At 41.8% G+C, this 26,944-nt stretch overlaps 1 protein-coding gene across 2 annotated transcripts in view; it reads right to left on the bottom strand.

The window, feature by feature from the left end:
- Nucleotides 1-26,944, bottom strand: part of LOC126916003 (protein-tyrosine sulfotransferase) — a 182,906-nt gene that overhangs the window by 126,755 nt on the left and 29,207 nt on the right. For both annotated transcript variants that reach the window (XM_050721336.1, XM_050721337.1), the window contains exon 2: nt 11,683-11,762. The gene's annotated coding sequence lies outside the window, so the exon portion shown is untranslated. The remainder of the gene's footprint in view (nt 1-11,682; nt 11,763-26,944) is intronic.

Raw genomic sequence — 26,944 nt, 5'->3', positions numbered from 1 at the left:
AAGTGGCGATTTGTCGATTTCCTCAACTACATTCGTAAAAATACATTCGTAAAGTCCGCAATCTAGTCATCACCATCGACCGAATCAAATCTCACACTTGAGCTAATTACCACGAAAAAGCAATTGTATAAAAGGCAATATCAATCTGCGCAGCAATTAAAATCGCATTTTCAAATCAAACTTTACGATCAGCGCGTACTCGATGCACAACAGCGAGGAGCTTTCAGCTCGTTTCATAGTCAGCGAGAAATCGAAAGAGCACAGAGACCGCGGAGCAACGGTGTTGTAGGATCGTGCAAGGCCCGGGGAAAGGTGTAATCAAGGCGAGGTGTGCAAGTGCATAAATCATTCCGCATCGGAGGACACATTCTCGAGCGCATCAGTCAACTCGACTTCCCGGTCGGGTTCATTGTAAGACAGGTGGAATGCGGATCATCCGCTGCACGCCTCTAAACGCACGCTGCGGGCATCGTATTCTCTTGTCGCGTGCACGGTAATTCCGTTGCTCGATTAATCCGTAGATCGCCCGCGGTGTCGCGCATACGAAACCCGCGTACGTGTTTTCCCACGGAAGAAGATGAAACTGCGAGAACACAGGTGGCCACGTGGACAAGTTGCAAAATCACCGCTGGAGAATTCAAAACGGCCGAGTGTTGGTCGTGGAAACTAAGATACGGAGGAGAACGAATGAGATAAGGGGAGCTCGGTGTCTTAACCTATTCGCGGCTTTGTGACTGCGTAAGCTTGGATTTCATGCTGGATGCTCCGAGTTGCTCGCCAGGCTGATTAAGGTTAATAGAGGTACGTGTACCGGGATCTAGCAAGGATTGGATACCACTGGATTCTCGGTTATCGTCATGCGTGCATTACTTCCAGTATAGGTTCTTGATAGATAGACATCTTGTATTTTGAACGGTGTAACGTCTTATCGAAGAGCATTTAAGAGCTGGTTTCTTAGGAACTTTCGTTTGCGATTGGATTTGTCTCTGTGCAATATGTACATATATGTAATATCAAAAAAAAAGACGGGGGTATACGCCTGGTCTATTATATATTTAAGTTCGAGTTTCTCGGGATAATATAAGTTGCAAATTTAAGGTATAAAACTAAGAATCGTAAGAGTGGTGGGAAGGAGAGAAAGAGAGAGAGTGTGTGAGTAAGAGTATATGCCTTGGTGACGTCAAAGCTAAATGAGTAAAGGAGTGGGAGAAGGATGCGAGGGTTGAGGGTCAGCATCTTTTGACCTGAGAAGACAGAAGTTGGGAGCCGAGTTAAAATAAGACGTACGAAGATATTGTAATCAGTTTTTGTATTGGGTATTGCTTGCTAAAATAAAACTAAACTTAACTTCAAATAAAACATCCTTTCTTATCCTTGCTCTGGATTATTTAGATACTACATCAGGCTGGTAACTAATTGCTTTGAAATTGGATTTGTTTGAACGTTTACGATACAGCGACAGGCACCTACTTAAGACTAACATAACGTAGGAAGCGAATACGACTGATGTTTTTGCAAAGATTATCGTCGCGCTAGTGAGCTACAAATATTTTCAGATATTTATTAAACAGAGTTTATTTCCTAGATTACTACGCCGTTTGAGATAACTAGTCACTGTCGCTCGTAAAAATTCGTCAACTATGAAAGTAGTCGACGAACCGCGCGAAGAATGTACCGTTAACTTAAAAAATCCTAAGCAAGTGAACCAGTAAGGGAAAAGGCGTGTCAAAGTCAGCGAAGAAAGAAGTCGATCGGCGTTTTCTAATTTTCCTCGTAGCGAGTAACGGAGAAAGAAGGCAGTTAGACGTTGCGTACGCAATTATTATGCGCGAAACGTTGCATCCTCGCGTGCACCGTCTCGTTTTCCACCTACGAGATCGTGGACTCTCGCCGGAATTCGGGTCAGCCGTTAGATACGTCCGAGTCGTATGCAGCGTTTCCCAACCTCGACTTTTCCCACGAAAAACTACGCTAATGACAGCCCTCGGTCCTCCTACGTTACGACGCGGTCCTCGTACGCGACACCGTGAACATACCAGGCGGTTTCCGATAGCCAGCGTCCGCTCTTTTCCGTTTGCCAGGTTGATCGATCGTAGCAGATCAGATAACGACGCAGGTTCTTGGATAATTTTCAGTGCTAATTGCAGCTCGTTCACCTTCGTTCACTTCGGTGACTGGCGACTACCGTATGAAAATCGAATCTGCCTGTCACCGCTCCAAAACGCGCGCTGCTCGTTTTTAGCAGGCGATCCCCGATACGAATACGAAATGAAATAGAGTTTCTTCCTGGAAATTTCTGTTCGCGTACGACATCAGAACAGGAAGAATTATCTGACTCTTCGTTCCATGTTTTTCGAGATCGTTCGAAATTGTTGAGATGAAATTTGTTATTTTTCGTTATCCATAAGTTTGAATGATTTTGAACTTGGTTTCTGGTAGTTTATCGAAATTATTGAAAAATAGAGCTGCATCCTTACTAATAAATTGTCATGAAAACTGAAACAGATTAATTTACGATCAATTGATTCAAGCAAAGATTTCTAGCTACGGCGGGCCCCACCGCATTGGATCTCCCAGCAGTTGGCATCAACCGAGTCTCAGTACGAGAGTAATGCTGAGAAGAGATAACGCGCGTATATATGGCGTAAGTATAACAGGTAGAGCGTTCCGGTGATCCTCGTTTTTCTGTCGCGTTCACAAGATTCGTCCCGTCGAGGATCGCGTATCGTTTAATATCAAAGCATCGCTAAAATTCCTTAAAGATTTTCATTGTTCTAGCGATAAATAACCGAAATGTTTCGCGTAATTGATGCTAGAGATCTTACGCAAGGAACCTCTCTCCGCATAGTTAACATATTCTATTTGATCTCATTTCTTCTTTCACGTAACGCACTTCTTATTCGAAAGCGGCCGAGAATTCTCTTTCCAAAATTCTTTCCAGCCGAGTAGAAATTTGCAAAATTTCAAAATTCGCGCTCGATCGCCACGAATCGTAAATTGTAAAAGCAAAGCACGCTTGACAGAGTCCGTACACTAGTTTCACCTTGAGTCACGGCATCTCTGGAATCGAATTACCAGCAGAATATTTTCCGCGCTGCTGGAAAACGAGGGCAGAAAAGGTTGGCACGCGATGGTCTCGCATTGGCGCGCGCGATGTCCGACCTAAAGGACGATAATTCAGGATATCGTCGATTCGTTAGGATCGGTTTGCCCGACGTAATCACAATTTACGGGAACGCGGCGATGAAAACGCTAGGACGATAACGAGCGACGCGTGTATCGGTGCGATTATATTAAGCGAATGAATCTGTTTCGGCGATCGCACAAACGCGTTGCGCGATTATGAACGCGCTTTCGTTCGCGATCGACGATCCTTCCCGCGGAAATGGGCCGCTACAGTTGGAAAATTGGCCGATGAAATTACGATTCGACGTTTACCACGAGGGGGAGGGGGTTGATATCGTATCGAAACTTTCGCATGGCAAATTTTTCAATTTATCAATTTGAATACGCGAGCGATACGCGGACTGTAGTTGTTGAAATTTTCAATTACGCGGTTTTACTCGCAACGATGATTTATTTGCTCGGGTTGTTAGCTTTTTTACGGGTTTATCGTTCATGAATCGCTTATTCGAACTTGTTTTTACAAATAAACAGAGGATTTTTTGTAAGTTTTTTTTTTTACGTACGGACAGTTCTTCGCTAGTGGCACTAATCGAATATAAATATGCAAACAGCTGTTTGGTTTAACGGGTCACCGACGTAAGTAAATGAAAGAGCCACGGTGGTGGAACAACGTTAACCACATTGTGGGCTATAGGTTATCGAGAAAAATCCGCGGAACATAAAACACGACTGAATCGCGGCCTCTCCGCAGTTCGAAGTTGCTTTCGCGATAACGATGTGGCAATTAAAATTCGTTAATTGAATGTCGTCTGACCGCCGAATGTTTTGAATTTAATTGCGTTTCGTAACGATGTCTTCAACACCTGGTAGTGTCGTCGTCTCGCAAACACACGATACGTTTTAATTTTGTTCAATCTGTGCACTCGTGCGTTTGTTTCCTCGACCAACAGTCGAGATTATCTGTGTCTTTTTACAAGCTTCCAAAATTTATCCCAATACATCCAAAATTTATCCCGATATATTCAAAACTCTAATTAAATTTAAATGAACCTTCACGCGTTCACCGCGCGTGACGTGGATCGCAGTCCACACAAACTAATCAATTCCAGCTTTTATTAGTCTCTCAGTTTCATTACCTAACTACATTTGACGAAATATAAATAGCTTTGTACGGAATTTATCTCTTAACATACAAAACTGCAGATAATGAAACTCTGATTTTCAGCGTGCGTGTTAAAAGATTCGTACTTCAGTGATAGCAACAAATTTAGCATTCCGTGGTTGTCATTAACGATCACAATGGGGAGCAAAATGATGAAAGATCGGCTGGCGGAAATAGGCCGTGCGAGTTCCGCGAATCGGCACGCTTCCTCAATTAAAAGAATCTGCGCACCTTAAATGGCGAGCATCGGATTTAATTAAGTGTCTCGCAAAGTGTCGGCGGCTCCTTCTAAGTTGCATCGACGTTTAATTAGTTTCGTCCATCGGAGATGCTTCTTGCGACTCTACAATCAACTGAAAAAGTGTTCCATGCAATCGAGGAAATTTTCATCCGCAGTAGAATTATTTCGTATTACACGGCAACAATTTAATAAGCTTATTACCGATCATATTATGCGCGTATATACATACGTGGACGCGTGTACACTATATACACACGGGTTACAACGCACTGTTTATCCCCGGATCCGGATGCACCTGCCGCAAACTGCATGCCTGTGCGAATATCACGTAATACGGGGTTACGCAAACGTAATCACCAGCGATATATATCGTGCTGACTCGACATTTGTAAAGATTATAGTAGAAAATTCTTGTATACTCGGATATATTCGACGATCGTTGCTCTTGAGGTAAATAAATGTAGAAGAACACAGCGCGAACGAAAGCAGCTGTGGTTCGAGATTCAAATATGCAATGTTCGTTCTACGAGTTTGACTGCTCGAACCACGCAACGTATTCTACTTACGACTATTGGTTCTATACGCGAGAACCGTCTTTATACTTAATCATCCTTGGAATATCTCGATAGATAAATTATTCGACGTTTCTCTCCTCCTTATCAAAATTGATTCATTAAAAGCATAGAGGCAATAGAGTAGATTAGACTCGGAGAACGCCGATTCCAACTACGATATCGAGACATATCCCCTATGGTTTCGAGCTCACGTGAGCTATTAGCGGAGAAATTATACTCGTGCTTGATCCATGGCAAAGTAGCCGAACTCGTGAACAAGATCTTGCGAGACAATCTTGAGAAAGACGTAGCTTGAATCGAAAGTGGGCAAATATTTTGTTCGTGAAATACTTAAGACGTGTTTTAGCCGTGTTACTCCATAGATGTTGCAGAAGATAGAAGAGCGAGTCACTGAGTCTTTCGATATCGATTGAATTTACGGTCTATTGTCCTGTTGTTTAGCTGTCCTTATATTTTCGAGTACGAGAATGATCGCATAAAATAGAGCGTCGAATTCGACACAGATTTGCAAAGACGTTTGCAAACTGTTTATTATATCATAAGACAGTTTCTCAACAATCGTGAATCGTTCGTTCGAATGCAAGCGCGGGCGCGCGTGACTTTTCCTTAGAAAATCATGCGTAACACAGCAAGATAACTCTGTAAAAAGATCTCATGTGTACACTGTACACGCCCGACTCGCAGAAACAAAATCTCATCAAACAATCTCGAGAACCAGGCTTCCTCGTTCCAGATTCAGGAAACGTCCCGTCCACTAAACACTCATTGCGAGTTTCGCCCGCACTGCTCGTAAATAGAGAGAGAGAGAGAGAGAAGGTGCAAGGTAGACGAAGAGGTGTTTTCGAGTCATTAACGCTCGAATTCGCGCCTACGTCTTCACCAGCGTTGAAATTCGGTTAAACCGCTGACAGTTCCTGCACAACGATGTGTCGTTCATTCGAATGCTAGTGCGAACGGTCCACGCGGTTTCTGGTCAGGATGCGTGCACACACACGGGGGACAGTTCGATGAAAAGAGCCTGGTGTGCACACACGTCCCGTAAAATCTTGTTACCGGGGGCTAAAGGGACTCCTTTTCGCGACATGCGAGCAGAGAGACCCGGTCAAAAGCAATTTCGCCTAAACCAAGCCGAGGCTCACGGCTACGCGCACGCTTCTCCCTTTCCATTTCACCGCTTGATTTTCACCACCCTCGCTCTGTCTCTCGAGCCACCCTGTTCCGCCACGTCTGACCATCGAGCCACGTCGTATCCTCTGCAAGTCGAAATAACGTCGCTTCGTCGAGAGAACCAAATGCAACGATGCGACGCCAACCGATAAGGATATTGAATTCCATGTCCGCGTAATGATAGCAGTAACAGGGAACAGCACCGAGCTAGATAAGCAGAGCTGTTAAACGATCGAGGAAATTGAGGTTGAATCCTTGGATCAGCCGTCGCGTTTGAGGTAACGCGTGCACTAGGAGAACCCGACCGAGGATTCTAAGTCGAGATTTCGTAATTTGCTTTGACACGAATGGATCTTGCGTTAGAATGGTGGAAAGTTCCTAGCGAATAGTTTAAGATATCTGATCTGTTTCTTTTTTTCCTTTTTTCTTTTTTTGTGGGAAATTTTTATTCGTTAACGATGCAACTACCAAAATGCTGGAGTAGAATAAAATAATTCTTAAATATACAGTTCAGTACGATACTACAACTCGACAACGTAAAATAACTTTCACTCTCAATTCGATTCAATGTTTACCGCGTAAATGCATCTTGAATACTCGTACAATTTACATTTGCACGTTCCCTTTTTCTCTATTTTACAATCTCTTCCACTCGCTTCAGACAAATTACGCAAACATCGGCGCAACATATTTCTTCGCATTTTTGTCGAATTGCGTTAAATTTTATACCGATTAAATACTCGAAACTCATTGCCAGTCACTCTATCGTTAGTTATTGTAAATACTCGCAGTAAACTACCTACTAGATTACGTTCACATATCGCCAATTCTAGCGATAGAGATATAAAGCGATATCTAATATTTCCTGGAAAAATACGTCAGCATAACGTGAAAAAGAAAGTGGATCGTTCGTCGAGCAGACGACAATCGATACTCCAGCATGTTAGAATTACACAAACAAAATAAATTGTGTAATTATACGCGTTCGCGTCCAGCCACAGTCAGTCCTTTCTCGTTTCTGTCTCGTTAGCGTGTAATTAGTGGTACTAATTCACGCTGCTTCGGACATTAACGAACATATTTGATTCTGGTCAGCGTGTTAATGCGCCGGTACTATTTTCATTAGCGTGTCTGAAGCACGTGTTTGAGTCTTTATACATTTTTAATCCGATGCCTGTGTCCGCGTCGCACCTCGTTCGCGAATCATTACGACATACGAGCAAGATCCGCGTGATGTAAATTTCCTGCCGATCCACGCAACGCGGATATCCCACTGTATGCTAATACATATTTACCAGTTTCTTTGGCATTCTCTGCTGCGGTCTGTAAAAGGTAATGAGTTTCGTACTAAAATCTCGTAAAACAACGAGTCAGAATTCTTTATGCAAAATAGCGAAGCATTCCGTATAACGTAAACGAGTGGAAATGATGAATACGTATGAATAATTAATCTGGAACGAATTAGACCGACAGAAAGAACGTCAGACGAATATTGTCACTTTTACGAAACATTTTTCATTCGCGACAAAACAACTGATTGTCGCAGAAGTCTGTAAGAATCTACTTCGAGCAACACCTTGTTAACAGAGACAAGTTTCTTTCAAGAAATTATTACCAAGTTACTTTGTAAGTAGCTGAACAACGGGCGACACTGAATGCGCTGTTTAATGATATAATACCTTTGTAAAGATACAAACTATCGTTACGAACTCTTTGAGCCAACAATTTGCAACTTCTTACATACGAATCGAGGCTATTACGAAACAATTGGAAGTGAAAGTAAAAGCTAGGTAACGCGAGTACAACGCAAATTAATTCTGGAAATGGATGTAAGTAGCGATTAAACGATGTGGATACTCGAAATTGTAACGGATCCTCTATCCGGGCTGGCCGACTGAATTTTCCACGGTAAATTCCGCTAGACTGCAACAACGAACGGTAGCTCTTTAACGATATCTCCATTCACTCAACGACTCGACACGATCAATATCCGTTAAACACTCGGCATTAATCCAGGTGCTCGAAACTGGCAATTGTATCCCGAAATTGCGTTACACTCGCTGCCATCGGCAGGGAGGGGAGAGAGAGAGAAAGAGAGACACGCAGACAAATAATTTTGCTCGCTAGAGATTCATCGATTATACGATATTCGCTGAACAAAGTTTCTCTTTGTACGTTCATTTACGCGTGCGAAATCGTTCGCGTGGAAAAGGCGTCAAAATGTCCAACGATCGTTTCATTCGAAAGTTAGTACGCGAGAAACGGCTTAATCGCGATCTCACGGCGTTTGAACTCAAACCGGAAGTGGAGACCGTTCGGCTTTCGGCGTTAAAACGCTCTTTCTATCTTCCTCTTCCTTCGCTCTTTGGCAAGAGGGCCGCCACTCGAAAAGGTTTAAGAAGCAATTAACCGTGATAACGCGTAATTAACGCCTATGGTGCGTGCACATGCGAACACGGGCATTAATTAAGATGTATACCGGGTCGACGCTAATGAAACGACGAAGGCAGCTCCCTTAACGATCATTCCTGTTAGCGCGCGGTTAGAACCGTCAAATGAATCAAAGAGCTCTTCTCTGATTTATTTCACTATTTTTACTTTATTCTCCGCCGTTCACACTATCTACTATGTCGAGGTACTTTCGTCGTAATAACGACGAGAATGGGAATAATTTGTCTCGTGGTAATCGGACGATTGCAGATATCAAAACGATGAAAAATATCGATGTACGAAAATACTAATGGTTTTTGGTTTGTCTCTATCAAGCTGTAAACTATTTTATTTTACGCTAGAAATATATCGATGTATGAATGCATCGGGTGTTACTAATTATTCCAATCATATTTATGTTATCTTTCTAGTCCTCGAGTGTACGACTACATGTTGATTAAAATAGGCCAGCTATTATTCGTGACTAATGAAAAAAGATTGTTATTTTTCATCCGACTACTTTTATGTCGTGATATTACACGAACGGTATTTTCTATACTATCGTGAAATCGAAGCTCAAACGTTCTAGCAGACTCGTAATAAAAATGCAAAAGGTAAGCAAGCAATCGGGCCGGAGATTTAACGAAATCGTCAATCACGAGGAAACCCGTCGATCGGCGAGTGCTGTCGCTCGAATGGCTCTCGATTACCTAACCCAGACCAGCCATGTGCTGGCCGTCACCCGTACGAGAGGCGCGAAACGCTTTCCGGTGATCGACAGCCGCTTCAATTTCAGGCAACGCGTTAAAATTCGCGTTAGCTTCGCTTATCAGTCACGCCAGTTTCGTAGACGCGCGGAGATGCCGCTAACATCAAACGACTGGCCGAATTTCGCCGCTTCTCCTCAACCTCTACCCCGTACACGGTTCGTGATGATTTGTCTTTGACGAATCACCGTTCGCGAGCTTGTGACGCGTCTCTCTATGCGACCTCTTTCGAGCTTCGTACGTGCAACCCTTTGGCAATAGGGAAGCGAGGCCAACCTCAAAAGAGGTACTTCAGCTCTCGCTTTTCTGTTGCAGAGTTCCTACAACTCGTTTCACGCCAGCTGTGACTCTACTTTCCTTTTACCTCTCGTTTGTTCGCCTTCTCCTTGTGTTTCGTTCATTCCGCGTTAATCTGCGTCTTTCGTAATTTCGATATTTTTAAGCGCAAGTCTTTGTTCCTGCGTCATAACGAAGAAGCTTATTCTTTGTAAGCAATAAATCACGTAGATTCTTAGATCGATTAAAAATATTTCCAATATAAAAATCCACTCAGAAATAACTGTCCGTTGCGATAATAAAAAGACCATGTCGATGAAAAATCTCTTTTAGAGAAAAATTCTCGCGATTTATTCGATATCTTTATTGCAATTTATATTTTTATTCGGGTTTATCCGTGGAGCAGAACGAAGAGAAATACGGTTCGAGTTTCTGAAGCGGAGTGACGGCGGTTGCCGGACCAAAGTGCCAGTTTATTGCGAACAACCAAGCCCCAGGAGTGTTTGCCAGCCGGGAGAGGATCCCTTTCCAAGTAATGCGTTTCTAGCAACTGTACCGACCTAAGTACTACTCGGAATCGAGTTCTTCAGTTCGATTAAAGTAACACAATTGGATCGCTTAGAACGGCTTAGGAAACTTGCTCCCCGCTTAGGGAACGTTTCAATACCATCGCGGTCTCGAATTAACGACCGGATTAAAGAGTTTAAATACTATCGACTACTTTCTTTTATCATTCCAAGTTGATAATTTTCTATTCTGTTTCTCGTTTTCATCGCTTCTAGTTCTACGATAAGTACATTAATTTAATATTAAATTGTAACATCGTATTAAAGCGTCGTGCTTTATGAAATTTCAGGAAAGATATATTTACGTGTATAACACGCGAAGCTGGAAAAATTAAAATCACAAAAGAGATAATTTACGTTTAAAAATATTTAGGAAAAAGCAATGTTTAAGAAATTTAAACGATCAAATGGGACATTTCACAGGTACGTGGCAGCCTAATTTCTCGCCGAATTTTTTACTTTTCTTCTATTCTACTTTCATGATAAATAAGTGAATACTTCCATCCCCAATATTTCTGTTTTTACACGAAAAACAAACTGGTTGGACCAGAACGACGGGGTCAACATACCGGTGTAACAATGTTTAAGATTTTTTTTGTTGCTCATCAACGAACTGCACTGTACACGCACGTATACACGTACGTCATTTTTCGTGGCAGTTTGCGGAACGCGTTAAAAACTACCCCTTTCTATCTCTCTGCCAGACAAAAAAAAAAAAACTTCAATTTGTTTCCTTTTTCTCTCTTGATTCCTCTATCCTTTTTTCATTTTATTTTCCATGTCATCCTTCGCGAGGAAATGTTGATTCGCCTGCTCGCGTAATGTCACATGTACATATCCAATTTTAACGAATACACACTGAAAACACGTATTTGCTTCAACGATCCACCCTTCTCTTTCTCTCTCTCTCTATCTTGTCTCATTTTGGCTAAAATAAAAATCCTGAATTCTACGAACTGCTACTCTCTCCTGCGAGAGTCGCTTGAAACTAAAGTCATACGGAAAAGTAGAAATATATGGCACGTTTAAGTCCTGTTCGCGGAAATGTCACAACTAAAAACTTTCTTCAGCAATAAAGATACGTATCCTATAAAAACACCTCGAGATCTATACTGCGGATTTTTATACATTTTTGGATGATTTGAAGGTGCAAGAATGCACAGAGCGTGTACACAATATGCAGATATATAGAATATTCGAACTATAGCGTTCGTTAAAACACGTAATAAGTGAAACAACTACGTATATATGTCGACACCATTTGTTCAATCATATGCAGAAAAATATAAATTTGCATAAAAGTCTGCAGACTACGAATAACTGATACGACGGCTGTAACCAATCGTTTAAAAAGAATACGTGTAACACTCACGTTTCGTGGACGCCAGTACAAACACGATCCTCGCCTCGGACAGAGCAGCTGCCACCTTCTCTCCGTGTCGAGATTTCCCTCTGCAAGAATAGATAGAAAATCGTTGAATAAAGCTATCCGTATGGTATTCTTCGATGGATCATTGCGCGTCGTTCCATTTCTACGGATCACGAGGACGCCTCGTAGCACGATCCGACAGAGATATACAGCAATAACGAGACGAATATCGAGACGGAATCGCACGGACCTGCCACACGAACGCGGCAGTGAATTTCTCGGATTATTATTCGATCCGCGCCCGGTTGATGGTCTACGATGATATAATCGTGTCGCCGACAACGTTTCTGCCTTCGATCGTGCTACGATCCAGCCTCGCGTTATGCCCAACGACGGCAATCGAGTCGACTCGAAAACGAGAACGTTGCCTGGAACGAGTCAGCATTCCCGCATCCGCGAGACGAACAATTAACCGATAACGTATTTCGATCGATGTTCATTGTCTCGCTAGGAAGAATCAAACCGGAGAACAGATAGCGAGATGCAATGTACGTTTACGTTTGTTACACGGAGATAGGCCTGACAGTACTTGCAAATGTCTGCTTTAGCTCTTCTCCATGAGAATTTTGTTATTGCGTAGCGAATAATATTTTCTTACAATTTTATACGAGAAAGTTGTTTCGTTCGAAATAATAGAATTCAACCTCCTGTGTTCGGATGAACGTAGTTCCACGCTATATGTAGGTATTGTGAACAACGTATTATAGATATTTTCTCATAAAATATCCAATTATTCCCGTGTTATTCCGATAAACACCATTTTCCTTCTTTAATTAGAATAATTACAAGCTTCATTTCCATTTTGCGATACTGCAACATGCTGCACCAAGGGTTCAAAAATATTTGACTGGTCTCGGTAAACGACGCGGGATAACGGGCAACGAGCAGGTAAACATAAAATTCTGCCTCGACTCTCGACTGGTCAATTAGAATGATCTTCTCCGCCATGGTCACGTAAACAGGGACGACCAACGAGTCAAAATACAAAATGCCTGGCAAAAATCTCCCGCAGAATTCTACCAAGACAATAGACAATAACCCCGGTGGTTTGGTCGTTTTCTCGTTTTATTCGTCCCTCTGTATTCCCAGCCACAAGCTGGACGAGATCCGCGCGCTACGACGATTCTTCCTTTTTCATTTTCAGCATTGCTCGAACGTACCAAGCCAGACAGATTGCTCGTACAAACCAGGTAACCAGAAAAATGTCATAGCATTATACCATTGCGTATCTAGAGACTCTCTTCAACCTGTTTACAGAGTTAGATTCCTTTGTTTGCCAAACAGGAGCTTACATTTTCCCTTCGTGTGTTATTACCGGAGATGAGACGTTTGAACAACGAGATATTTCATATACACCAGAATCGTTTAATTTTCCTTGCGTAAACTTTTATCTTTTACGTGGATAGATAGAATACAGCACTTTACAATTCCACGTCCAGCTGTCGAATCAGGATATAAAAGTTTTGCTTCTCGTAGGATTCGATTACTCGTAAGTGGATCTCAGATTTCTCTGCGTTCGTTCTAGCACACTTTATAAAATAAATTGATAAGATGAAATGTAATGTTACAATTAAAGATGCAAAAATGCATCAAATTATAAAATGCAAAAATACATAGAGCGCATTAAAAGATATTCAGAGTACAGAACTCGCACGAATATCGCAAGGACTGTAAAGAATGAGATTCGGAAGCATTTAAGGAATTTAATTTCACAAACTGGTGGTTTCGAGTAATTTGGCAAATGGATTTTCATCGCACTCTTCGGTTAGATTCGTACACTGTGGTCCGTTTTAGCATCTTCACCGATGTGTCGCGATGCTTTTATCTACTTTGCATTTAAAGGGACGGGGCTTGTGCAACGCTTCGTTAATCTTCCACACGCGATATCAATTTTGGTTTTGAATTCCTATGCTATCGTTGCAATTCATTCTTATCAACGATATTAAACATAACATCGGTTCTACTTTATCAACCTTCCTGAGTACCGAGTGATTTTCTTCCTTGAAATATTCACCAGCTATTCGGAACTTTACAAGAAGATTCGAGTCGCATGTATATATTTATGTATATATGTATATCGTATGTACAATTACATATATTGGTTGCTAAAAATTTCCATCCAAAGTGTAATTTTACTGTATCGTTGAGATAAATAATTTCTGACAGAAATCATCATCTACCGTATAAAATACACCGTCGTAAAAGCTTTTGCAAGAATTGCATTAACATATAAAATCCACAAATGCAGAGCTACACTCTGATCAAAAACTTCTGACAACTATTCGGTGCTATCACTAATCGATTAAATTGAAAACTACAAAGAATTTGACTAGAATCTTAACAAGAAATTCAGCTTTAATAAAAAAAATTTCGCGTATTTCGCTCATATCCATGGAAAACGAGTATAAGTTAGCGTAGGTGCGCGAGAATGGCCCTCGTCGCACTCGCGGAGATAAAGCTGGCGAAAAGTGGTGTTTATCCCAGCGCAACGAGACAAGCGTAATTCAGGTAGGTCGGTGACGCGAGCTTCTAGCCGACTCGTAGAAGCTTCACAGAGATATTTTAGTACCAGGGTAATTTAATTTTCAGCCTTAGCACCGTTAAATCTCGTTCGTTTCGGTACAAGAGAGGGTCGACGGGAAATCGATAGCCGTGTAACGGGCCTCGCCGAAATAATTGATACGTACGAGGAAAATCCATTTCTGGTGTCACTTGGAAATTAAACATCAACGTCGATTACGACGAGGACAGGCCAACTGAGTTTCAAAGTCAAAAACTCCGTCGTTGTTCCCATTTAAATGGAGCTAGCAAGAAGAAGCAAATGGCTGAGTAAGAGCAAATTCTCTGCGCTCGACGTGTCTCGGTTGGTCAAAAGTTTCGAACAGCGACGTTTGCCTCTTTGCAACGAGATCTTCCTCCATCGACCAGACTTCGAGAAGTCTTTATCCGAGGTTCGATGGGATTCGATTCGTCTTACCCTCGTCGATATGAATACTGAGAATTTCCAAGTTTCGCCAAATGGCGGAGAGCTGTGCAAATATTCTGCCAACCCTGCTGTTCGCTACTCTCTAGTCGTGCATTTTACACAATTAACGCAACGTCGATTCCTCGAAACATCTGGGAAGAATTTCGTACGATTCGTCGAACGTCGTTTAAATTATATACCACTCGAGATTGCTACTGCTTACCTACGACTGAACAATTCATCGGAGTTCTCGACAAAGTTGAACAATTTCGCCAAAATCAAGGGGGCAACACGCGTATACACGGAGCGAAAGCTGGCAACTCTTCGGTTCAACGTTAACAAGTTTATCGGAGAACGCGTAAGGTGGTCGGAGCTAATTAATTAGGAGGAACAATTTTCCACGGATATAAAGAGAGGACCAAGGTTTGCGCGTGCGCGCGATCGCATTGGTAGCGACGTCAGCCGGTTTCGAAGCCAACAGACTTACGTGTACACACGTGCCTGCCACAGGTCGATAAATTATTCAGCAGCAGGACGAACCGCCGACAGGCGTCGTGGGCTAATTAACCTCGTTATCGCGTGTGCACGTTACACCGGGCCCTCCGCCAATCGAACGTGTTCTGTACCTCGATCTTCCGGTTCGAGGACCTTAAGGAATCTCGCTCTTATCAACCTGTTCGTTGAAACAATGGCTACAGTCGATACGAAGATTGACATTGTCGTGACTTTAATCGAACACTTCGTTCCTTTTCTTTTATGATCAACCTGATGCCTTGCCGTATAACATCGAGTTACATTTGTGACAGGTATTTGTAGTTACGACTCGCATAAAGATTGCATTCATAATAAAGTTTAGTTAAGGTCCTAATCTCAGTTTCAATTTCTAAGATAAGAGATTATTAAGTATGAGGCCAGGTCATCAAACTCGTCCAACTGCAACGCTATATCACAAATGACAAACTATTCTTGAACACGCGCACGATCATGTAATATGTAACGATTAATTAATTACTACACTGTGTTAGAGACGCAAATCCGTCACAGAATTCCCTCGTAAACAGTAGATCGTTCTGCCATAGTCAGACATATCGATCTACGTCGCCGAAAATGTGTGACGCCTGTCCATAACATTTGTGTGTAGTCATTATCGAGCAGTATTTTACGATTTAAAGACAAGGATATTGAAGACGATTGATAAAATAATGAAAATATACAGCACAAGCTCTTGCGAACCGAGATATACAAATTATTGCTGTGTAAGTATATAAGAGCCCGGTAATCGCTAAACCTCGCTAGTATATGGAATTCGTTCAGGCCTCCCAATTTTATTAAAAAGATAAATCGTGTTAAAAATTTTGAACGATCCTAATAGCTCCGTAACCACGAACTACGTACAATACTTCGATATTGTGTCGCCTGTTACTGTTACGATAAGCAACAAAACGCTCAAACAGCCAATGCAAGAATAACAAAGCGAAATGTTAGTTAAGATATTAATTAAACGTGTGATTCCTGCGCGACATGGAAAAATGCCGATTTGGAAGGAGATTCGTTGGCAGCGTGAAAACGCATCGAAGCGGAACGCTAATTAAATTCGTTACCGAATTTACACGCGCCTCCGTTGACGCGACGTGACCGCTCGGCCAAGTTCGACGACCCGACAGAACCGGAAGCGGCTGAATATTTCGACGGTAAGTGAACTAATTGTCGCCGATTCGCGGGGGATACAGAAACGAGGGACAGCCGAATTGCGGAATGCCGGTGGAGCAGGCGGCCAACGATAATAGGATTCGCAGGTGACGACGTTAATAGAAGGATTTCGAGTAGAACTTCCCCGTGGACTAATTAACCTTGTTATTTCGACCATGGTGACAGAAGGTCGCTGCCGGTGATGTAACATTCGCTGCGCTAGATGTCAACCTAATGGAAAGACAGCACCGTTTACAAGCTCGACTTGAATAATCGACGTTCATCGGGCTCGATGACTCTCTACCATCGGAGAAATCCACACGATCGTTCGCGTTAATGATGTTCGCTGTTTATCATCGCAACGGTTCATCGACCATTTATTTCTTCTCCGTAAAGATCGATTAATCATCGATACCTCTGCTGCGAGAGGAACTTGCTCGTTTTGTGGATTTCGCACGCGAAAGTGAAATTATAACGTTCGGATGAAACTGTAACGGTTAATTGAGTTGTGAAGTTTGAGAAGTAAAATGTTCTTCAAGTTTATAACCAAGTTATTCCCGGTACAAGATGTAGACATATTACGTCTTCATACACCCTAGCTGTATAGTTACGTATATCCAACTATGTTTGTACAAAAATATTTGTATTATTTATGTAAATATGAATAAGAGTTCCGTAGAATGCACGAATAACCATATAATTACTTGATTGCTATTAAATGAACAATTAATTAGAAATATTTCAGTAGGGTTTCAAACACGATAAATAATTAATCGTGCAATTAATACTTTGATACTTTGATTATATAGCTTTAATTTCCCAAGATATGTTCTTCAGATTTATAAGAAGTATCTATAAGAGGTGTTAATATGTTTGAATCAATTATTACGTTTAATAATTTTATTATTCGTATAAGAATTGAAAGATAAATGTCTTTTGAAAGATTAATTGAACTATAGAACATGCGATTTCGTACGCATCTGACCCACAGGTGGCCCAGCGTACGTGTGGTTCCACTGACCATCCACTAAGGTCACAGAACTGCAAACTTGTTAATTTAGCTTTGTATTCTTGGACCACGTTCCCACACAGACTAACGTCTCGATTTTGACAAGAATCTTGCTTCATACACATTACGATACTAAAGGAAACACCGTATTTCGAGAAGCCGAAACAATACTGCAGGTACAACGGGTTTAAATAAATACCATTATTTGTGTGAATTTCCAAGGAAAAATTTCCATGACGTAGCAAAAGCCATGGACAACCGAGAGAAAGGAAGCAGAACGGAGCGATGGTGAAAAAACGAGGATTTGACGAATTCGCTGGGAACGTCGAACTAGAACGCCAATACTACGAGTCTCGCGTTTAAACAGCGCACGTTCTGTTCCGCTATAACCATGGAAAGAGAAACAGTGGCAGAGAGCCGGGGATTTTCGAAGCAGCAACGTTCCAATTCTTTGAAGAGAATTCGAGCTGGGAGCACACGTTCTTGCCGGTCACCATCCTGAAATAACCTCGAACGCTGTTACAGCGGTCAGCCGTTTTGAATGCTTTTGCAACGACTCGAGCGTTTCTCGTTAAAACGACAGAGACACATCTCCGCTCGTCTTTACACTTTCGAGAATTCCACGCGAATATCAGATGGGCGAGGCGGGTAACCTCGTCTGGTTACGCTCGAACGAAAACTCGGAACATGGTATTCGTCGAAAAAGCAACCAAATTTTCTGATGGATCCCCAGGATTCTGTTAACAACCTTTAGGTAGCCGCATTTCAGGATGAACGAACCTCCCGGTGATATATTCGATGGCTTTTACTAGAAATTACGACGTTTTCGTCTTCTTTTTTTTATTTTAGCGAGATTGGAGATTTTTGAAACATTGAAACAGAAGATACACAAACAGAGCACGTACACGGTGCCTGGTAACTAACTGGTAGGTGGTACAACAGTTAATTCAATAAAATGCCATAAGCAAAAGTGTGCCAAATCGAAATTTACTGTTAGTAGATATGTACCAGCCTGATTTTGAAAATGCTTTTTCTCAAAATCGAAGCGTCATAAGCAAAAGCTTTGTTTTTGATCTATTTTTTCACGAGGAGTCACTCTTCCCTCGATTGTACGAGCAGTTACTGGACATTTTGTACAGGACGTGAATGTAAACATAGAAGAGAAGAGCGAGAATTTTCGTGAGCAAATGAAACAACGAGGAACAAGCTTCGTAAATTCACGTTTTGCCGGCGGAACTCCTGGGAGATCACCGCGTGGTGTTCCTCGCTTTTGAAAATCAGAAACGCGCATACAGATAAAGCGAAATTTACGCGGTACCGTGCCGGATCGCGTGCGGAACAGAACGTCCAGGGGGCGGTAAATCAAGTGAGAAATATTCTTGTCGGAGCTTTCGGATTCGTGATAGAAAATAGACAACGGAGAAGATAAATTACGTCCGCGGATCCAGCGTATCGAAATCGGTCCGGAATTAAGATAATGGTACGCATACGGAGATACACAAGGTATTGTAAAAATAAAGTCTAAGATCTTGAAGTGTTTCTAAAAAGAGTACTACAAAACTTTTAGCAAGTATCGCTCTTACAATCAACTCTACCGATGTTGTATTAAAATTTTATTTTGCCGTAACGTAAGACGATATTTCGATTCAAATCTTTGGTGGGCAGACAGGATGAAAATGGCCTTCATATTCAACATTTTTTTTTTTTTTTTTTTGTAGAGCCACTTCTGTGTTTTTAATTAAATGAAATGAGTTGATCTTTGGTCCTACATTGTACTCCTCTTGGCGAAAACTTCTTCGGTGTCTTCGGAAAGTCTTCGGTGTATTTTTCCTAACATTCTGCATATACATATTACACGTACGCGTACACACAGCAGGGATTAAACGCGAATGAATAAACATAGGTTAATCAGAAGTTATTACGAATTAATTAAACGAAAACCAACGAATCAGTCGGAGGGTGAATCTGACGAATTAACGCGATACCAGTGCGGCGAAATGAAAATTAACGCGGGTAATCTTATATGAATACGAGCAAACTCGTCCAACGGCAGCTAATCGCGAGAATACGCGCGGATAAACTGCAAACTATGTTTGATTAATGCGACTGAATGAAAATGAATGTACGATTATTCGCACGAAATATGAACGACAGACTATCCACGAAGCCCTTGATCGATGCACGGAAGTCGACAAAATCCGGCAAATCGATCGCTGTCGATTTGTCGGTTGAAACGGAATATTTGTGCGAGCAGAGATATTTCGAAAATCTGAAATTCGCAAACAGCGCGGAAAACTGGCAGATTGCGAAGAGGATCGGCTTGGTTCGGCCAGGGAACAATGGAGGGGAATGTTGTTTTACACAATGTACAAACGTACGTATTCGCGTACTGACTGGTGAAGCTCGTGGAGCGAGCGATAGGATAGCAGAGAGTGTAGTAGAGAGCTTATGAAATGACGCGACAATCGCATCGAGCGATTGATGTCTGACAGCGAATCCCAGATTAAGGTTCGCGTCGTGATACCAGCGTCGAACGTCGAACTACCGACAAGCTTCGAGTAATTAGAGGATAACTGTGATCGTATCGCAATCAACGCCTCGCGGGAAATCCGGTTAATCGACTAGTTATGTTAGTTAACACGGAGATGTTAGTTATCTACGAATCTTTCAATCGATCACGCCAGCAATTCTTATTTTCTAAAGTGTCTCACAACGATTTTATCAACGAATAACACCTGTTCGTTTCGTTGATCTAACAATGTCTCCAGGATCATCGGAATAACCAATTTCATCTACAAAAGCTAACTATCCGTTCGTCGTTTATGTTCGCCGTGATGTTAGACCACATTAAAAGAATCCTACATCTAAGAATCCTATCATCTACAGTAAGTCACTTACCACAAAAATCTTTTATGTATTATATATGTCGCACGTATTATATGAAATATCTTGAAATTTCATTATCGCTGTTACGAGGCTCGATCGTTATAATTACATTGGTAAAGCTTAAAACAAGCCTGATTACAGAGCTAAAGAAAATTTCAACACGAGCCATTATACATAAATTAATGTCAAGCTGAATCTAACGAAATTTCACAGGATCTTCCATAGGTATCCGTATCTTGTACAGTACAGATCAGTTACATCGGTACATAATTATCTTCCAGGGACTGGTTGCAAGTACGAAGATATATCGTCGTTTGGAAGCTCGCTCGATCCATTACCACCGTTCGCTAATTCGTGTTTTATGTACCGTTCCAGCGTTCCCGGTCATTAGGCCGGTACCAGTAGAATGCAAGCGACGCAGATCTGGTGGCATTGCCTCTGCCCTGTTATCGAGGTATCTCCCACAATAACCAGGGTATCGCTGTCCTCGAATCTGGCGTGCACGTGAAGCCTTAAACCAGCCTGTGTAGACGCCGCGTTCCCGTCCTTTGACTACGTGAAAGGAATTTCCTTCGTGGCATGGCTGGTTACCGATGGAATGCGCAGAATGTCAGAGTAAACTTTCCTTGGCCGACGGGAAGTCGTCGTCGTAATAAATAAGGATGCCATAGACGTCAAAACGTACGCGAAGAATGACGTTCCGCTACTTTTCTTCCAATGGTTTGTAACATCACGATTTGAAAATTCTTTGAGAGATTTGAAAATACGTAGATGTAATTCGTCGACGCTCGTATTTTTCACGGCTCGATCGTTAGAAATATTAGGCCGTCCGCCTTTCATTTTATAAGGAAATAATGGATGCACGATATTTTCCCTTTTGTATTATTTTATCGAATTACGTATGATCCATTTTGTTCTATCAAAATAAAGATCACAACGTTCGACAGATTAGATTTCGTGTTTGTATAAAGATGCATCGTTGTAAAAGACGTGTCTGTAAAAGAAAGACACTTTTCAGGCAACCTAATATAATAGTAATTTCTGACAGTGACGACGTTGATACATTGGCAAGTGCCATGCACTTGGACGAACTAATTTTCAAAAATCAACGAGTAGGATTTTTCACATCAACCCACGATGCAAATGAGCTAAAAAGAACAAGCTTTGTCAACGGATAATACGTTCCCTTAGCAAATTCCTTTCTTCGTCGAAAGAAGAGGAAATCAGGAGGTTAGATCTCGGTTAGGAAATCGATAAAGAGGCTAATTGGAATCCCGGTGTCAACGGTATTACAGGATCTGGCTGTTAACGCGGCAAATTCCGTGAGTAAGCCACGCTTCCCATTTTGTTTCTTTTCCCGTTTCAGCTGCTTCATTTCTCTCGATATTTTATCTCTATATTTCTCTTTCCCCTTCAGAAACTCGTTCCGCTCTTATCTTTTCTTCTTTCTACGCTTTCTCTCGCCTCGTTTTCTTTTCCGTAGGAGCGTAATCCAATTTTGTCCGAGAGACGAATCGATATGTAGCGAACAGGGTGCGGAACGTTCATAGAAACGGTTGCCACTCAGCTGGTGCAAGGGAAGTTTCTTTTTTTGCGGCTTACTCGGGGTTAATGCCGCCCTATGCTTGACCCGTAGAGGTCTCGTTAGTTCGCGAGGGTAAGAACATTCGGATCGAAGGAAATGAATAGATGTTTGCTCAAGGTCGGTTAGGCACCCCGCATTTTCTTGGATCGATTATGGAAATGTCCCTACTGCCAGAATTCTTTGTTTCATGTCGATAAATAAATACTCTGGCGATGGCATTGTAAGCATAGCGACAGGCTCAAGTAAAACTTTTACGCATTTACGGGAAATTCGAAGGTGAATAATACGTCCAAAGCATCGTAGTCGCTTCAATATTTGGCAAGTAAAAATTTTCTATCTAAATTCCATTTTTCAATTATCTTCATACAAGTAGAAGTTTGCATAAATATCCGCAGTTTAATTATCGTATTCTATAGACGGCCAGAAAGTGTCCCAATACTAAGGAAGAAAAATTTACAAACTGAACTCAATCCCATCGCTATTAATCATTAAATAAAATACGGGGTTGTAAAATCAATGGCGCGTTCTAAGTACAGGGTTGCGTGGGCATGTGTAATCGTACACGCGAGTCTAAAGTGTCACCGCATTAATCAGTGCTGTCATTCGAAGGCCTAATGCACGTACAGAACTTTGTTACATTTCATGCTGGCACCTGAAGAAGCTATCGATCATTCACGCAATCCAACTTTTCGTAACGTGGAAGTTTAATGACGCGCAAAGTAAATAGATTCTCGGAGGCGGGTTACGCTTCCGGTTTCTCGTATACGGACCAGAAACAGAGAGAGAGAGAGGGGGGGGAGGGAGAGAGGCTGCGCGTTGGTCTTGTCGATTTTCCACGCGGGACCAGATTAAGTTCGACGGAACATAGATTACGGTGACACGCGGCGTTGCTGTAGCTTCCGCATCCGGGTGTTCGGAGCCGACGAACCGTACAGTAATCCTATCTCACGCGGTTCGATTCGTCGCCAACACGGCCCGCCATCCCGTTTCTGTCACCGCGCATAAAACACGACGCTCTTGACGCGATTACTGCCTCCAACCGAGTCACCATCATTCGTCGTCCGATACGATGTCGCATTATGCATGCCTCTGTCACGCGAATCGCCGCATCAAACAGCGTCGTTTCGTAATGAATGATACACGGCCAACTTGATTCCCTGAGCAGTTCGGACCAGCTTTGAGTGGCGAAGCTTTGATAGATTTTCAATGAGACGACAAAGAGACTCGTTCGATGAATCGGGCCAATGTATGACGGCCGTTTCACGTTTCAAAGCTGAAACATGTAAGTAAGTCGCGATTGATCGATGTTTAACCTCTTTACTGTTGAATTGGTACAGTAGCTAGCGAGAGTGTCTAAGACCGTTGAAGTCTTTTACGAATATATAATATTAAGCGCGTTATACCATCGCAGTTGTGTCTCGATACATTGATAGTAGCTTCGAAATGTTTGATATAACACATATAATAGAATACATACAAGTTTTATACCACTTACAACAATTTCTAAATACGAATGAACAATACAATTCTAATTGAGGCCATGGTTGTCTTAATCAGCACTGGAAACGTTAACTGTGCAGATACGCGTAGATACTGACACAGAGATAACGCCGTTAACGTCATTATACAAAAATTAGATAATGCAAGCAAAGCTTAAATAATCAAGCGTACTAAATTGCACCGAATGCTACTTAACGTACTCTAGGACACCGAACCTGCCATTTACTTCGCGAGATTGAAACTTGCACTTTCTTCCTGCCACATAATCAGCAGTCAACAAGACGAAAGATTAAAAGCCTAACGGTTCTCCTAACACGCGTGTGATGAATAAAAAGCAACGAATCGTTTAATCGTTCTATGTGAAAAAGGGAAAAAGAAGGGCCCGTTCGTGGAGACGATTCGACGGAATGAACAGGCAGAAATCTCGAGACATCCAATGTTCTATAGTCTAAACCACAAAAGGGGAAAAAGCCTTACGCAGCGTGCATCGATGTTAGAGATGGCGGCTTTTACGCCAGGCGAAATTAAAAGCGAGTAACAGCCTCCCCTTTTCTCTGTTTTTACGGTCCGGCGGCTGTATTTCTGCCAGAGGAGCTCTTTGAAGATACTAGCAGAGGCCTTTCACCGAATCAAAAGGATCGCCCAAGTAGCTAACCTCCTCTGACTTTCGGTCTCGTTTCTGGTCCCATTTCGCTTCATCGAATCGAACGATTCGTTTCTAAAAGGATAATGCCAGCCGAGTTTCGTGAGAACTTTAAACGAAGCGACCCATCGCTGCCCTACCCATTCCCGAAAAATTCGATAATGTCCCCTTTGAATATTAAATGGAATTATAAAGAGTATTGGGGTTTAATTTAATTGAGCTAAGTCTGGGAAGTTTGCAACCAACTTTGGGAGAAATTAATTATCTTTCTGATATTAGTAGATTGTTAAACGATAGACGCATTGTTATTTGTTATCGCTAACTTTTCGTTATTTATTAATCATCTTCGACATTTTACAAAATCTTATCCCAATCACATAGTTTCTAATTCGTTACTCGACACAAATACAAAAGACTATTAGGACTTTTTTACAATTTAAAAAATATTTTAATCTCATTAATATTATTCCATAAAGTATTTTTTGCCACGACTTATAGATACAATTATGAAACGCCGTTTCTGCACTCATAATCAGCGGCAAAGTTCGATAACGTTCGAGCAGTGCTCTGGCTCCTGTCACTAATGCTCTTTGACTAGCACTCGTGCTTTTATATATTTAATCTGCCAGACTACCAGACTCGAATAAACTTTCCTGCATTAGAAAATGAGCCCAAAAGACATTTGATAATAGTTTCGTATCGTGCCTCCGATCGCAATGTATAGTAAAAACCATTATCGTCAATTCACATTACCTTCGTACAAATATCCCATTTCGCCGAAATAACACGCGACAACGAATAACCGTGTTTCCTCCCAATCAAACAGTAAATAGTAATCATCCCCGTGGACGCAAACATCATTGGTCATCCACGTGTTTAACTTTTTGCACGCAACTTCAAATAGACGAATATCTTTCCATAATTAATCTTCCGATTAATCATTCGGAAAACTGTTTCAAATATACCACACTGTAAAATATCATACCATCTAAATGTATATGAATACATTGATGTATATATTATAAAACTTCAAATTGTTCAACCATAGCAAATATAAATATAAATATGAGTAAACTAACCGTTCTTTATTTGCAGCGCTCGTTTCTTAATTACCGAGCTAACACAAACGTGTGTTTCAGTAATTCCCGAGTGAAAAAAGGATTAACGATCTCCACCAGACCATAACGGATCTTCATCGTCCAATTTCCTCGTCCAGATAAAAACACGCTATTTTTATCGCGATGATCGATAACAGCGGCAAATCTCAGGATATCCTGCGTGTTGGCAGTTAGAAATGATAATGAAAATGAAACCGAATGGTGAAGTATTCAGAAGATAGGAGGGGCAGCAACCCTTCACCGGAAACGGTTGGAGCTGTGCCAGGATCGTTCGTCGGGATTCACTTCGGATATCTGGATGGTCTGGTCGACGCCTCGTGTCCGGGGGGATAGACAAACCGAATTTGGCTGGCTATGCATACGACCCGAGTCTTTGAGCGTCGATCGACGAGACCCGTTCACGGGACGATATTCCGCCACCTGCTGACCCGTCACTGCTCTCCGACTCTTCTATTCCTGTCTCCTTGGGAGACACGTTCAGCTCGACAAGACGACCGTGCGATATTAATCCCACGCGATAGGGAGATACGTGCTTGTAGATGGGACGGATGTTACCCGGGCAACTTCTAGCTAAGCTGGAGCAAGGGGATGGGGGATTTTCTTCCCGTGTCACGTGCAATTTCGTGCCGCAAAATGCCACCCATCCTCGGGCAACTTTGCGAGACGCGTGGTCTCGTATACTTTGACGAACGTCGCTTTAGGCTGTATATACGTGGACGAGCATCCTTTTGTGCCATAAAATTCCTCGCGGTTTCGTGCTGCATGAAAGAATCTTTTAAACGTGTACGGCATTTTAGATTAGACGGAAGATGCGTTGTGTATCGATGCTAGTTTCGAAAATAGCAATTTTTAACCCTTCGACGCTCTGCGTTATGCGTCGTAGTTGAACGAGTTATCAGCTAAGTATAAATGGTATTTATTTTTAGGAAAATTGATCTTGATCCCTTGTGTCATAATATAAAAATAGAGCGTAGAGTTATATTCGTGGAAAAGCATATGATTCTGGTTTAATACAGAGAAGTTTACTTTAAAATTGTTACGTACAGTAGTTACAAAAAATACATACACGTACTATTCCTATATATATCTATAGTATCAAACAAACGAAAGTAAAGTTAAATGACATGAAATTTAATATTATTCGGGCTACTGTGTTTCTACAATATTATTAATAGTTACTACGGAAGAAATTTTTATCGCATTTCAAAAGACGCCTGATCTTGAAATGGTAAATTATTATCCACTTAAATATCGAGACGAGATTCGCCGCAAACCGCAAGGTAATTTCACCCAGTGAAAATCTGAACGTACGTCTAGCCACGCGATTATTCTCTCCTGCAAACAAATCATCCCTAATTCCGTCCCCGGTGACCACCGGCTGGCACTGTAATTCTCCGTAAGAATTACGCACAAAAACCACCCTGCGCAGCAACCAGCGCAGCACCACGCCCCATTGACGATAAATAAACCGTCGTGTACGTTGGAAAAGTCAACCAGTTGTTTGAACATTCCAGTTTGCTTTTCACGGCAGATCTGAAAGTGAAAGCCGGTATTTATAATTATCATTTTTCTTCATATTATAATTTAAGCAGTTGACCAACATATCCTCTAAGAGGTTCGTTTAAAAGTTTCTCGATCGAAAAAATCTACACGTAGTAACATCTATTTAGAAGTTCAACCACGTGCCAAGAGCCGAAGATCCAAGCACGTGCCTGGTTTCTTATGTACGTATCATCTTATTAAACTTGCTCGTCTCGAGCGAGTTGCGGTGAACGATACTGTCAATCTGCTCTCGTCTTTTCCACCGCCT

This window comes from Bombus affinis, chromosome 5, assembly GCF_024516045.1.
Source record: "Bombus affinis isolate iyBomAffi1 chromosome 5, iyBomAffi1.2, whole genome shotgun sequence".
In the NCBI taxonomy this organism is placed as follows: domain Eukaryota; kingdom Metazoa; phylum Arthropoda; class Insecta; order Hymenoptera; family Apidae; genus Bombus; species Bombus affinis.
The sequence above is the reverse complement of the archived record's forward strand: the minus strand, read 5'-3'. Positions and strand labels throughout refer to the sequence as shown.